Source organism: Myotis yumanensis, unplaced genomic scaffold (assembly GCF_028538775.1).
Source record: "Myotis yumanensis isolate MYYU_CA2020_CCGP unplaced genomic scaffold, mMyoYum1.0.hap1 SCAF_11, whole genome shotgun sequence".
Classification (NCBI taxonomy): domain Eukaryota; kingdom Metazoa; phylum Chordata; class Mammalia; order Chiroptera; family Vespertilionidae; genus Myotis; species Myotis yumanensis.
Window position 1 is genome coordinate 45,511,696 of NW_027223762.1, and position 12,790 is coordinate 45,524,485.

A 12,790-nucleotide genomic window follows, 5' to 3' on the forward strand; every position below is an offset into this window, starting at 1 on the left:
TAACAATCAGTAAAAAAAAAAAAAATACATATATATCCTTGCATGAGGATTAAAAAAAATTAAAACACAAAAAAGCATTCAATAGACAATATAGTCATCAACTTCAGGAACCCAAGTCACCTTTGGAAATCTCTGTGTATATAGTCAGAATAGTTGCTGTTATAAGTAATAGAAACACAAATTAGTCTGAGAAACTCAGGGAGGTTTGGGATAGGATCTGCAGGTTAAACAGGTCACAGGAAAACATGCCAGGATCCCCAGTGATGTTATCAGGACGCTGTCACCCTTGTTCCATCTTCTGAATCTGCTTCCCTGTGTGTTGTCTTTGTTCTTCCAAGTGCTCCCTCCCTGTGCTGGGAAAAATGCCAATGGCAGCTCTAAGTGACCTACCAGCTAGGAGAGAAGTAAAAGCTTATCTCCCAAGTAAAGCCATTTCTGACTCAATTTCTGAGGTTGCGAGGAGAGATATTCCTAGATTCCAGGCCCAGGTCACGTTCATACACCTATGAGCAAGGTAAAGTCAGGGCAGCCACCCTCCACCATCACCTGGGTTAGTGCCCAGCAGCTCGGAGTGTCTGTTTCAGAAGAAAAGAGGATGAATACTAGGGCCAGCAAAAGGTAAGACATGTTCACAAAATCATTTTTTATAGCTTTGAATGTCCTATAATTCCAATTGTGCCATGTTGCCTGATGTCAGTTCCCAGCTCTAAGCTCCCTAAATTCTCTTTTTCTTTAGTTACAGGCTTCACCTGGATTTCAGTTCAATCCTACAGCTTCTCTTTTTCTCTTTATATTGGGGAGGGGGGGGGGGAATCACATTCAACTCCAGCTTGGAAAAAAAATCAGAAGAAAAGACGGATCTGAATGCTGCCTGATAGGCCATTTTTAATCAGAGGAGACGATTTTCCCCTCTCAAAGGAGAGCTCTTCACATCAGGTATTTGGCTTTGAGGTGCTTGCTGATTAATTACTTGCATTTACATAACATTAATCTCCTTTCTCATAATTTAGCTGGCTTCCAGCCGTTCCCTGCCCACCTCATGTCAGCCTAGCAGAACACCCTCGCTCTTCAAAGGGCCAGGACTACTTTTCCAATGCATAAATTCTGAAAACATACTTAAACAAAGCAGGATCAACGTTTTAAGCAAAACTGTAAGTGGGTGTGTGTGTATTCTTTTTTTCTATGTATAATAGGAAGATGTCTGAAAAATGCTTAAGCTATACAATTTGGTTTGAGTTGTATACATAGAAAATGTATTTCTTTCTTCTTGGAACAATGCCCCCACCACCCGGCCCCCAGAATCCTATTCATTCATCAAAACTCAGCCCCATAACACTTCTTTTTAAAGAACTCCCAGGCCTCCTGGTTGTTAGACATATTTCATTACCATTCCACTTCACCAGGTGAAACCACTATTTAGCATTACATTCATTCATTCATTCATTCATTCAACAGACACTCATTGAGCTCTTCCAATGCTAATCCCTGTGAAAGTGCTGAAGATACAATTGTGATTTGAAAACAGTCCCTGCTCCCCTGGATCCTACGGTGCAGAGGTGTGTGTGAGGTACAGTGATGGCACAAAGAAAGGAATTCTGTGAGGAGATATTTGTGCTGGATCTTGAGGAATAAGCACAAGTTCACCACAAAAGCAAGGAAGGGCATTGGCAGTCTGTCCTTAGATAGGACAAGGGGGACCCTGCTTGGGGCTCCATGCTTTTAGGGTCCCACTGTGGCCTTTCTCCATCTCTGCACCACCCATGCCCCCCACTGCCTAGACCAAGTTATAAGCACCCATCGCATTGGACACTGGCCTCACCACTCACCTCTGCTTGCCTCCTGGCAGTACTTTCCAGTCTTCCCTACCACACAGTCCTTTCACTTCCTTGCACATCATCTAATTTCTCTCAGTTCTGCACCTTGCACATGTGATTCCCTCTGCCTGGTCCTCTCTCCCTTCTACCTGCTCTTTGAGTGGCTACTTCTCACTCCCACCTCCAGTCTCACCTTAATGCTCAGGGAGTCTACCCTTGGCCCTCAGCTCTGGGTAGCTGCCCTTCATCTGCTCCTAGAGTTTATGTTTTCCCCACTGTAGCATTTTATTACATGATATTGTAAATATCTGCTTACTTACCTATAGCTTCCACTAGACTGAAAGCTCTGAGATGGTAAGAAGCTGTCTTCAGAGCCTCACTCATGTCTTCCATAGATGTTTGTCCATTTCTTGAAGGAATGATTGAGTTATTGAATGAAATGAATGAATACAGTCCAGGTTAGCAGGTAGGCATATGGCGGGCCCTAATGTTTATGTTTATTGCCTTAGGTGAAAGCTGAGCCAGGATCCTATGGCAGGGAAAGCTACATTTCAGACAAAAGTAGGGAGGAGATGAATTAGGCACAAGTCTGTAAAAATTGAGGGGCTACTCTATTAGCCTGGGCCACCATGGACAGGAATGCAGAAATGTGCTAACCACTCTGCTAAGGGTAAGAATGTTTTTATTAATCCAGCTGTATATTTGAAGTTTCTCATCCTGGGGAAAAAGGCATACCCACACTTATTCAGTATCTACTATTTGATAAGCACTATGCCAACCACTTGTATGCATGGTCTCATTAAATTCTCACAACTCCAGAGGCATATATTGATATCTCCATTTTTACCCAGGTGGACACTGAAGCCTGGAGAGATTAAACAATTTGCCTGAGTTCACACCGCCAGTGGATTTTGGATCTAGGATTCAAGTGTAAGTCTGCCTCTTACTACTATATCATGCTTCTTCCAGAGATGGGGGTGTCATCTTAATGGCACCATATGACTTTCAACACTTGGGGGCCCAATGTTAAATTCCAAGACGGAGATGATGGGGGTCTAAACTGAAGTGCTATAGGTAGGTGGGGGGGGGGGGGCGGTGAAAGAGAAGATAGATTTAAGAGCTAACTATGAGATAGGAACTGGATTGACAATCCTAGTACAATGTTCATTATTTACTCATTCATTTGAATATTCACTCCACTTCATTATGTGCCAGAGAACATAAATGGGAAGATAAATATGACTAAGACTTGATCTCTGCATTCAGTGAACTCAGATTCTAAAAGAAGCAACACATGAAAACAAATGTTGCTGCTGTGTCACTGTGTCCTTTTGATTCTAAATTTTGTAATATCTCTATCCATTTCTCCTTTTCCACTTCACTGACATGTGGTTCACAAACCTCACCATTTCTCACCTGTTGCTGTAGCAGTGTCATACCTGGGCTTCCTGTCTTACAAGTAGCACTAACCAGAGTTTAATGCCATTTTGTGATTTTTCTGCCAGGAACTTCCTTCTCACTTCATTGGCAACACAAGTACATACTTATTACCTTTAAAGTTTATCAATGAACATTAAAATATAAATAATAATTTATTCAACATCCATTTTCTGAATACCTACTACATGCCAAGCTCTTGAGCAGGCACTAAGTATACCACTGTGAGTACAATAAACATGGCAGGTTTGATATTACAGACAAGTAAATAACAAATGCAATAGAGTGTTATAAGTGTGAATATAAAAAATATTATAATGGGGTAAGTTATTATAGAATATAGGGGGGCATTTCATTCACCCTAAAGGAATGAGATGGAGGGAGAACATTCAAACAAAAAAATGAAAGCATGTCTGGAGATACTATAAACCCCTTTGTCCTACTCAAAAGAATTATTTTGAATGTATTTTTTGAGGTATTGGAACTAGAAATATTAAAGAAAAAATTGGGCTACTTTTCTTAGCACTTAAAATAAATATAAAGATGGGGTATGTTCCCTCACTAAGACTTTAATCAAAAACTCAAAGTCTACATGTCATCTTTAATACTCAGAGGCATCTTATGAGAGCACCCACTAAATTGTGTCTTTCTAATCCTTTTCTCAGTCATCTTTCATCCTTCCCATTGCTTCTGTTGAAAGAACTATCAAAGCTCCATTACCCTGCCCTGGAACTGAGGTTGATAAATGAGAAGATTACTTCCATTAGGAATAGTGACAGGCTCCAGGTCTTGACTCTTAGGTTTTGAAAGAGGATGCTGCTTGCGTTAATGGAAATTCATGACTATTTGGAACGCACTGATGCAATAGTTGCTAAGTCTTGGGTCAAAGGTCAGGAGACATTGGCTCAAATCAATTCAGCAGTGACTTAAGACCATCAGAGATCTAGAAACTCTTAAAGTAGTGCCATATCAAAGCCTGATAGATAGGTGTAAGTGAGGTTGCAGGATCCTTCACTGCTTTTATCAGCTCTGCTTCCCCATCTGAGCTGAGCTGCAGACCACCTAAACCTCATCATGTTTCCAATCCTCTAAGGGGACCCAGGCCAAGGACCCCAATCCACTGACACTGAGCCCTGATTTTTGCCCCACCTCCCAAGAGGGTTTAGGGAATATGTATAACGTTTTGAGAGGAAAGAGGGCAAGAAAGAAATCTATAAACACATCCATACTCTCTTTCTCTTTCTTTCCCATTGTACAATGCATGTAGAGAAATGCTTAAGAACACATAATAAAGTTGTTTCTTTTCCTGGAAGTCTTTCAGCTTAGGATGAGAACAGGATCTTTACATATAGATATGTCTGTGTTCAATCCTGCCTCACGTGTTCTAACTATGTAATGGACATAAGTTCCTCCACCTCTCAGGGTCTCTTTATACTCATCCATAAAATATTAGATATATACTAACTATATTCACTTCAAAGTTGATGTGAGAATGTAAAACTGATAAACAGAGGATGGCTGCTGAGCCTGACATATTGTAAATTCTCAATAAACAGCGGCCATCATCACTAGTGGTGTGGTTAAGCAGCCACAAATCCAGTATCCAGGGATAGTGCAGCATTGACTCACAGTCATTGGGTGTTTTTCAAAGCTTGACCAGGCAGTTCTAAGGCTCACCTCTAGGTTAGCTGGGCCTTACAGTGGGTGAAAGAGACCACCTCATTCAGCTGCCCATGAGCCGCATGTCACTCATTCCTTCTCATCTCCCTGCACCAACCACTGTCATGGAGGCTTCACAGAGATAAAGATTTGCTCTTCCTCATGAAGACGGTGGGAACTCTCTCTCCAAGTTCCTCCACTTCCTACTAGTAGCTCCTACCTGTAGATCCAGCCTTTTATCTGTGGAATTTTAATCCAAGAAGACAAATATGCATTGAGCTCCTGACCCTTACATTGGATAGTGGATATTTTTGGTGATGGCTTCCCAGTGTTTGTTTATTTTCCATAGCAGGGCCAGCCCTTCCTTCCTTCTTTCTTCACTCCCTTCTTCTTTCCCTCTCCTCATCTTTCTTTCTTTTCTATTTCTTTCATAACTGGTTGCTTCTGGTTGGCTTTCTAGCTCTTAGTCTTTTTGAAATAGACCATCCCATCAACAAGGGGATTGTTGAGACCTAGTCTAAAGTGATCTCATTTTTAACCTAATTTAAATCAATAATAGCCACTTTGTGAGCTACCCTTTCCAAGAACGGCTGACTTTCAATATAGAATTCCCGTAAGTGGTAATCATTAAATTCCAAAGAATTTTACTATTGGTGGAATTCCAGGTGCCGGGACAAGTTGTAAAAGGATTGCTTAGGTCAAAGAGTCCTCCCAGCACCTCCCGGCTCCTCTACTATACCTCCCCCCACATAAGCAACTGCTCATGAAAGGACACTGGGCATGGAATAAAGAGACTGAAAATAGTCCTCATTTTTTAAGGAAACTAGAACTCTGTTAGAATTTGTTTTCCATCTTCATTCAGCTCTTCCATTTCTAATCACTCTGGAATTTGGCATTTAGAATCAAATAAGAACAAATATACTTATCCCTTATTCTAGAATAAATTGTCCAACTATTCCAGACAATCAGCAGAATTTGATTCTGGATTTTTTTTAAGCACGAAATAAATGTGTTGGTAGGATTTCTGGGACCTCACAAATATGATGGGAAGGCTGATGCACCAGATGTGAAAGATGTGCAGGAGTGAAGAGGTCAGGCAGCGGAGGACACAGCTGGGGTCAGGCCCCAGGAGCAGTATGAATAGGAAGCCACCTGATGCTGCTGCAACCAGCATGAAAAATCTGTTTCAGGTTCTTTGAGTCACACACTCGAGGTTCACGTTATGGGTGGGGCATCTTGTTGGCTAAACCTAAATCATCCCCACAGTCAGAGAGAAGGGAAAAGAAAGATGTTCCCTTTGGGCTTCTTTACTGAGAAGTAGAGTCCTATTACCCACTTAATTTGTGACTTATTTCAAGTAGCAGAAGTTTTCATATGTCAGGAAAGCCCTGCCCACCCCCCCCCACCCCCCAAAAAGGGGGCATAAAATATTAACTCCATTGGGAATCCAACAAATCAGATCTTATCTATGCAGTTCTACTTAATAGCTTAAACCAAACCACAGTCTTTTTCTTCTCCTTCTTATAGCTTGGGCAACGGATTTGTTCATCATTTTGCCTTTCACTTCACTTTGATTTATCACTTTACATAAATTATCTTGGGAAACTCTAAACTTCCTAGAAACTTATTTGGGATAAATAAATTATTCTTGTCATTTGTTCACTTTCACTATCTCTCGGCTGTGAGATGGTGCCTCCATCACAAAATGCACCTCTTTGATCCCATTGGAAGCCCTGTTACTTCACATTTTGAAACTGATGCTGTTGCTAAGTTGGCAACAATTTCCTACTCTTCCAGGGAATGTCCCCCATGTCTGGACTCTTTTTATCTCTCAGTTCTCTCCGTGGAGAGTTAGATGAGACATACCCACGTCCCTAGAGATGCCCAGAGAGGGGCGATAGCACTACAGCAGTCCTCTTGTGGGTGGTGCCTGCATTTCAGAACCAGGCCTGAGTCTTCTCTTCCTCTGTCAACTGATCAGAGGGCTCTTGCCGTGAGGTCACAAGTGCAGGCTGGGAGAAAGGAGGCAGTGTAGCAGGAATGAGCACCATTGGCATTTGGGTCACTTCTTCATGTAACTTACTCGTGCCTTCCCAGCCTGCTCAGGACTAACCACACATAATACCATGTCCTTTTAATGATGGAGTGTTTTTGTTTACACCCAACTTTATGGCTTGGTGGGTCAGATAGCATCCAGTTAATAATATCCAGTTTGGGTCACGTGGTAAGCATTCAGGCTCTACTAAGGCCTTGTAGCAGTCCAGGAAGTGTTTCTCTAAAAGAGAGCAGTTATCTGATGAGGGCAGGGCCTTACTCCAAAAACCTAAAGATCTGGCACTACAGGACTGGCCAACGTCTAGAGCAGCGGTTCTCAACCTGTGGGTTGCGACCCCTAAGACCATCGGAAAACACATATATAATTACATATTGTTTTGTGATTAATCACTATGCTTTAATTATGTTCAATTTGTAACAATGAAATTGGGGGTCACCACAACATGAGGAACTGTATTAAAGGGTCGCGACATTAGGAAGGTTGAGAACCACTGGTCTAGAGCATCCCTATATGCCCCTGGCACTTTAAGCACCATTGGATCTGCTGGATCACATGGCCCAGTTGGCAAAGTAGCTTGCATAGCAGCTTGAGCCAGTTCACAGACTTCTCTTGTTCTGGGCCCACTCAGTTTTTAGTCACTCAGTAAATGGGCCACAGAAACATACTGAAATGAGGAATATGTTGCTTCCAAAATCTAAAAAGGCCACTAGGCATTGTGTGTCCTTCTTGATTGTAGGAGGGGCCAGGTACAATAACTGATCATCCTCTTAGAAGGGGTATCTCAACATGCCCCATACCACTAACCCCTGGAAATTTCAGCAAGGTAGGAGGCCCCTGAATTTAGTTATATTTATTTTCTATTATATGGCACACAAATGTCTTAATAAAAAGTTTAAACTGATTTCTACTTCTTTCTCACTAGGTCCAATCAACATAATATCATTAATCTAATGGGCCAGCTTGTGGAAGGGCAAGGCGATCAAGATCCCTGTGAGCCAAATAGGTTGGAGAGTTGATATACCCCAGAGATAGGACAGTGAATCTGCATTGATGGCCTTGGCAGCTGAAAGCAAAGGCTTGGTGAGACCTTGCAGACAGATATGGAGAAAAAGTCATTGCCAGATCAATAGGGACATACCAGGAATCAGGAGAAGTATTAATTTGCTCAAGCAATGAAATCACATCTGGTACAGCAGCTGCAATTGGTGTCACCACCTGGTTTACCTTATGACAATCCACTGTCATTGTCCGAAATCCATCTGTCTTCTGCACAGGCTAAACAAGCGAGTTGAATGGGGATGTGGTGGGAGTCACCACCCCTGCGTCTTTCAGGCACTAATCTCTGCAGTGCCTCCAGGAATACAGTATTGCTTTTTTTCTCTGTTTTCCTAGTAGAATCAGTTCTAATGGCTTCTACTTGGCCTTTCCCACCATATTAGCTCTTATGCCACAGGTCAGAGAACTAATGTGGGAATCCTGCCAGCTGCTAAGTATGCCTATTCCAATTATGCATCTGGAACTGGAGAAACACCATGAGATGGGTCCGGGGACCCACTGTAAGATGGCCCTGAGCAAACTTCCATTGATCACCTGACCTCTATATGCCCCTACTCTGACTTCTGCGCCACTGTGATATTTTGGGTTTCTTGAAATCAGTGTTAATTCAGAACCAGTGTCCAATAATATCTGAAAGTTCTCATTGTTTTTTCCCAAAATTTCAGTTACCCTGGTAAGGACCATAGAGTCCCTTTGGAGAAGGCAGGGAGAAAGATTAACAGTATACATTTTGGGTAGTGTATCAGATCCTTCCTCAAGGATACCCAGCCTCATAACTACAGTAAATAAGAAAAAGACAGGCAAGTCAATAGAAAACCAGGCTAAAGTCTTAAACAGACACTTAAAAAGAGGGCATTCAAATATTCAATAAGCAAATGAAAGGTGCTCAACATCATCAGATAAAGGCAAATCAAAGCCCCAATGAGATACCTTTATGCATTCATGGGCTTGACTAAAATTAAAAAGACAATAACGACAGGCATGCATATGTACATACTAGTATGTGTATCAAAAGATATGTAAAAGTGCATTCACAATAGCAACATTTGAATATTCAAACACTGGAAACAACACAAATGATATAAAAATAAAATATGGTAAAATGCTTAAAATAAAATACTATACAGCAATGAAAAAGAACCAACCACAACACACAACAATATGGATGAATCTCATAGACACACTGTTAAGCAGAAGAAGGCAAATATAAAAGTGTATATGCTGTATAATTCCTTTTATTAAAATTTCAAAATCAAGCAAACTTATTCTATCATGATGAAAGTTTAAAAATAGTAGTTAACTTTGCAGAAGGTTTAATGACTGTGAGACACCATGAAAGAGTTTCTGATGTGATATTAATATTCCGGGTAATGTAAGGCTTATAAGGGTGTGCACTTTGTAAAATTCATGGAACTATACACACGTACATTTTACTCTCTACATATGTTATACTTCAATTAAGGTTTTACTTATAGAAAAGCCTGGGGACTATGTCTGGGAATGAATTTTAAGACTATTAGAACAGAAAAGAAGTCATTTAATTTTAGGTTGGGCTGATTTTTATGGGTATACTTACTATAAAGTTTGAATTTAAGGTACTAACTTGAGCAAGTAAGACTGGTTTAAATCGTTTGAGCAATAATTTAAAATTTAATGTAGGCCACTATTGAAATCTAGACTCAGTAGTGGTCTACCTTAAATGAAGTTTGGATTCTATAAGTTCGTTTTGCAATTGCAATGTGGAATTAACTGGGGAATTTTGAAAAGTACTTACTTGTGCCTGGGTCTCACTTCTAGAGAGTCTTGGACAGGGATACAGCCTGGGCAACAGGATTTTTAAGAACTCCTCACCTGATTCTAGTGAGCAGTCAAGGTTGAGATGTTGAGAAAGGAATCCAAAAACTTAGAAGGGAGCATAGAATAAGTTAGATTCATCCCCCTAACTAAATCCCCCTCTTTTCCAAGAGGCTCCAGAAGATCTTCACTTCACAAGTACTTGGAGAAATACATTTTATAAAGTATATATTTTACTGATTTTTTTACAGAGAGGAAGGGAGAGGGATAGAGAGTTAGAAACATCAATGAGAGAGAAACATCGATCAGCTGTCTCCTGCACACCCCCTACTAGGGATGTGCCTGCAACCAAGGTACATGCCCTTGACTGGAATTGAACCTGGGACCCTTCAGTCTGCAGACCGACGCTCTATCCACTGAACCAAACTGGTTAGGGCAAGAAATACACTTTAACAAAAACTTTAGTGGCTGTTTACTGTTGATCAAGGATGTGGGTAAGTGATGCCACCATTGAAATAGGCTTCATAAGCTTAATGGAAATGGTAGATTCTGGAGAAGAAGAGATCAAAGAGTAGAACTTACTGCACTAAGACAAGAAGGAAATGGTTATCAGAATAGGTCCCAGTGATGAAGTTAACAAAATAATGAAATCCACACAGATCTCTAGTGGTGCTTAGTTAATTGATCATGAGGCCATTAGGACTAAACCAGATGGATAATCTACTAAGGTACTAATTGATCTGTATAATAAATAAAATTTTAAGAACACCTAGATCTAGCAACAGAGGTCTAATTTGAGCTGCGATAACAGTGAAACATAGTTTTTCACTGAATTCTCAGATCTGTGTCAGTTTACCAGCGGTTCTCAACCTGTGGGTCGCGACCCCTTTGGCAGTTGAACGACCCTTTCACAGGGGTCGCCTAAGACCATCCTGCATATCAGATATTTACATGACGATTCATAACAGTAGCAACATTACAGTTATGAAGTAGCAACGAAAATAATTTTATGGTTGGGTCACAACATGAGGAACTGTATTTAAAGGGCCAGAGGTTGAGAACCACTGGTTTATATACTCTAAGTCCCTTGACTAAATGGAAGCCTAGTATATTTGAGGTAATAATACAGGTTTGTATCACAATTTTCTCTCTGTCCTTCCCTAAAGGACCTGTGGCCATTTGCCTGTACACAGGGAAAAGGAAAACACGCAGCTATTTTGAGAAATTTTGAACCCTGACTTTGAGCTAATTGCTTGATTCCTGGTACCCAGGATGCCACTCCGGTCTAATAGTTATGTAAGTCATTAATGTTTAAGTTTTGCCCAGGGTCCATACCATAGTGTGAATCTATTTGTCTAAGCGGTTTGCTTAGTAATTGGGAGAAGAGCCATAATAGCTCCCTGATCCATGGCAAGATTATAAACCCTGGGAGAACAAAGGAATTAGTGATACTGTCGATGGTCTGAAAGATGAAGGTGCTGATTCTTAGCATATCCCTATCTAATCTATACTGAAACAGAAATTCTGGAGGTGTTGTCTAGCATCCTAGGCTTTAATGAGCCCCCTAAGTGATTCTGATGAACAGTTGAAGTTAGAGAATCATGGATATAAAGAGAGTGCTTATTACTCTATCCCATTAATGAGAGAACACAAGAAGCACATTGCTTTACACTGGAAGGAACAGTACATTCTCAAGTAGCCTGAGAGATACACCAGGTCTTCAGATCTGTACCACAGTTTAGTCCCAGATACCTTATTCATCTCAATAGTACCACAGGACATCAACTGGTTCCCATATTGGTGATATTATGCTGGTAGGAACGGCAGCAAAATATAATGGAACTCTGGGTAATGTTATGAGTTACATGTCATCAGAAGACAGGAGATAGTTCCCATAGAACTACAGACTTGAACCACTGCAGTGGAGTTTGTAGGAATCCTCAAAACCGAAATATAAAGGCCTGTTGTTACTGGATCTCTGGGTGTTGAAGTTAACAGTGTAATTGTGTGTGTTGTTTCAATCTATTTACCAAGGCTCAGAGGAAGAGGTGAGTCTCTAACTGATCCAAGTGGATATTTGGTGCTCAGGACCCTGCAGATAATCTATGGAAGGTGAGTGTGCTAGATGGAGTGTGTGGCAAACCAAAGCAGAAAAATGAAAGCGGAGTTTTCTGATGGGTTAAGGTATGCCTTCTTAAACAAATAACTATATTCCTCTTGAGAAACAGCTACTGGCTTCCTCTGAGCCCTGGTAGCCTGAACATCTAACCATGAAACATTTGGTGATCATGCCATCTGAGCTGCTCATAGTGTGCAGGGTTTTATGTGATTCCTCAAATCATAGATCCCCAGGGTGGGGCCAGCAAGAGATAGCTGATCAGTGATTCTCTGTCATCATTGACATCTCTCTCTCTCTCTCTCTTTCTCTCTCCCTCTCCCTCTCCTATCCTCTCTAAAATCAATAACAATATATATTTAAAACAAAAACAAAAAAGTGGGCTCAAACAAATCCCAGAGGTTCAAGTAAATTACATAAGTATGTGAATTACATGCCCGGTGTGCCTGTCCTACAACACTGCCGTCTCTTCAGTTGGCCGCTTTCCCCAGTTCTCTGTGTTTGTTCAATGTGCTCAGTTACAAAACATTCATCATACAGGGATGGAGGCTAAGCATGGGCTGAGTCATAAGAACTTCCCCTCACCAAGGCTGACCTGACCATCAGCACAGCTGAGTCCCCATCATACCAGCAGCAATGACCAACCCTTAGACTTTGCTAGGCTGCCAAAGCCTGGGGGGGGGGGGGGGGGGGGGGGGTCAGCCAGCTGCCCCAGTGGTAGGTTGATTGCATTGGACTCATTCCATCATGAGGTGGGAAATGATTTTCGCTCACGGAATAAACATTCGTTCTTGATATTTATTTTTTCCTGCTTGCCAATTTTACATGCCAGCTACGCCATCTGCGGACTCACTGAGC

General features: G+C 41.3%; 1 pseudogene; it reads right to left on the bottom strand.

Annotated features, from left to right (window-relative positions):
* Positions 1-6,847: 6,847 nt before the first annotated feature.
* LOC139019238 (uncharacterized) lies at positions 6,848-8,706 on the bottom strand (annotated as a pseudogene).
* Between the last annotated feature and the right edge of the window lie 4,084 nt (positions 8,707-12,790).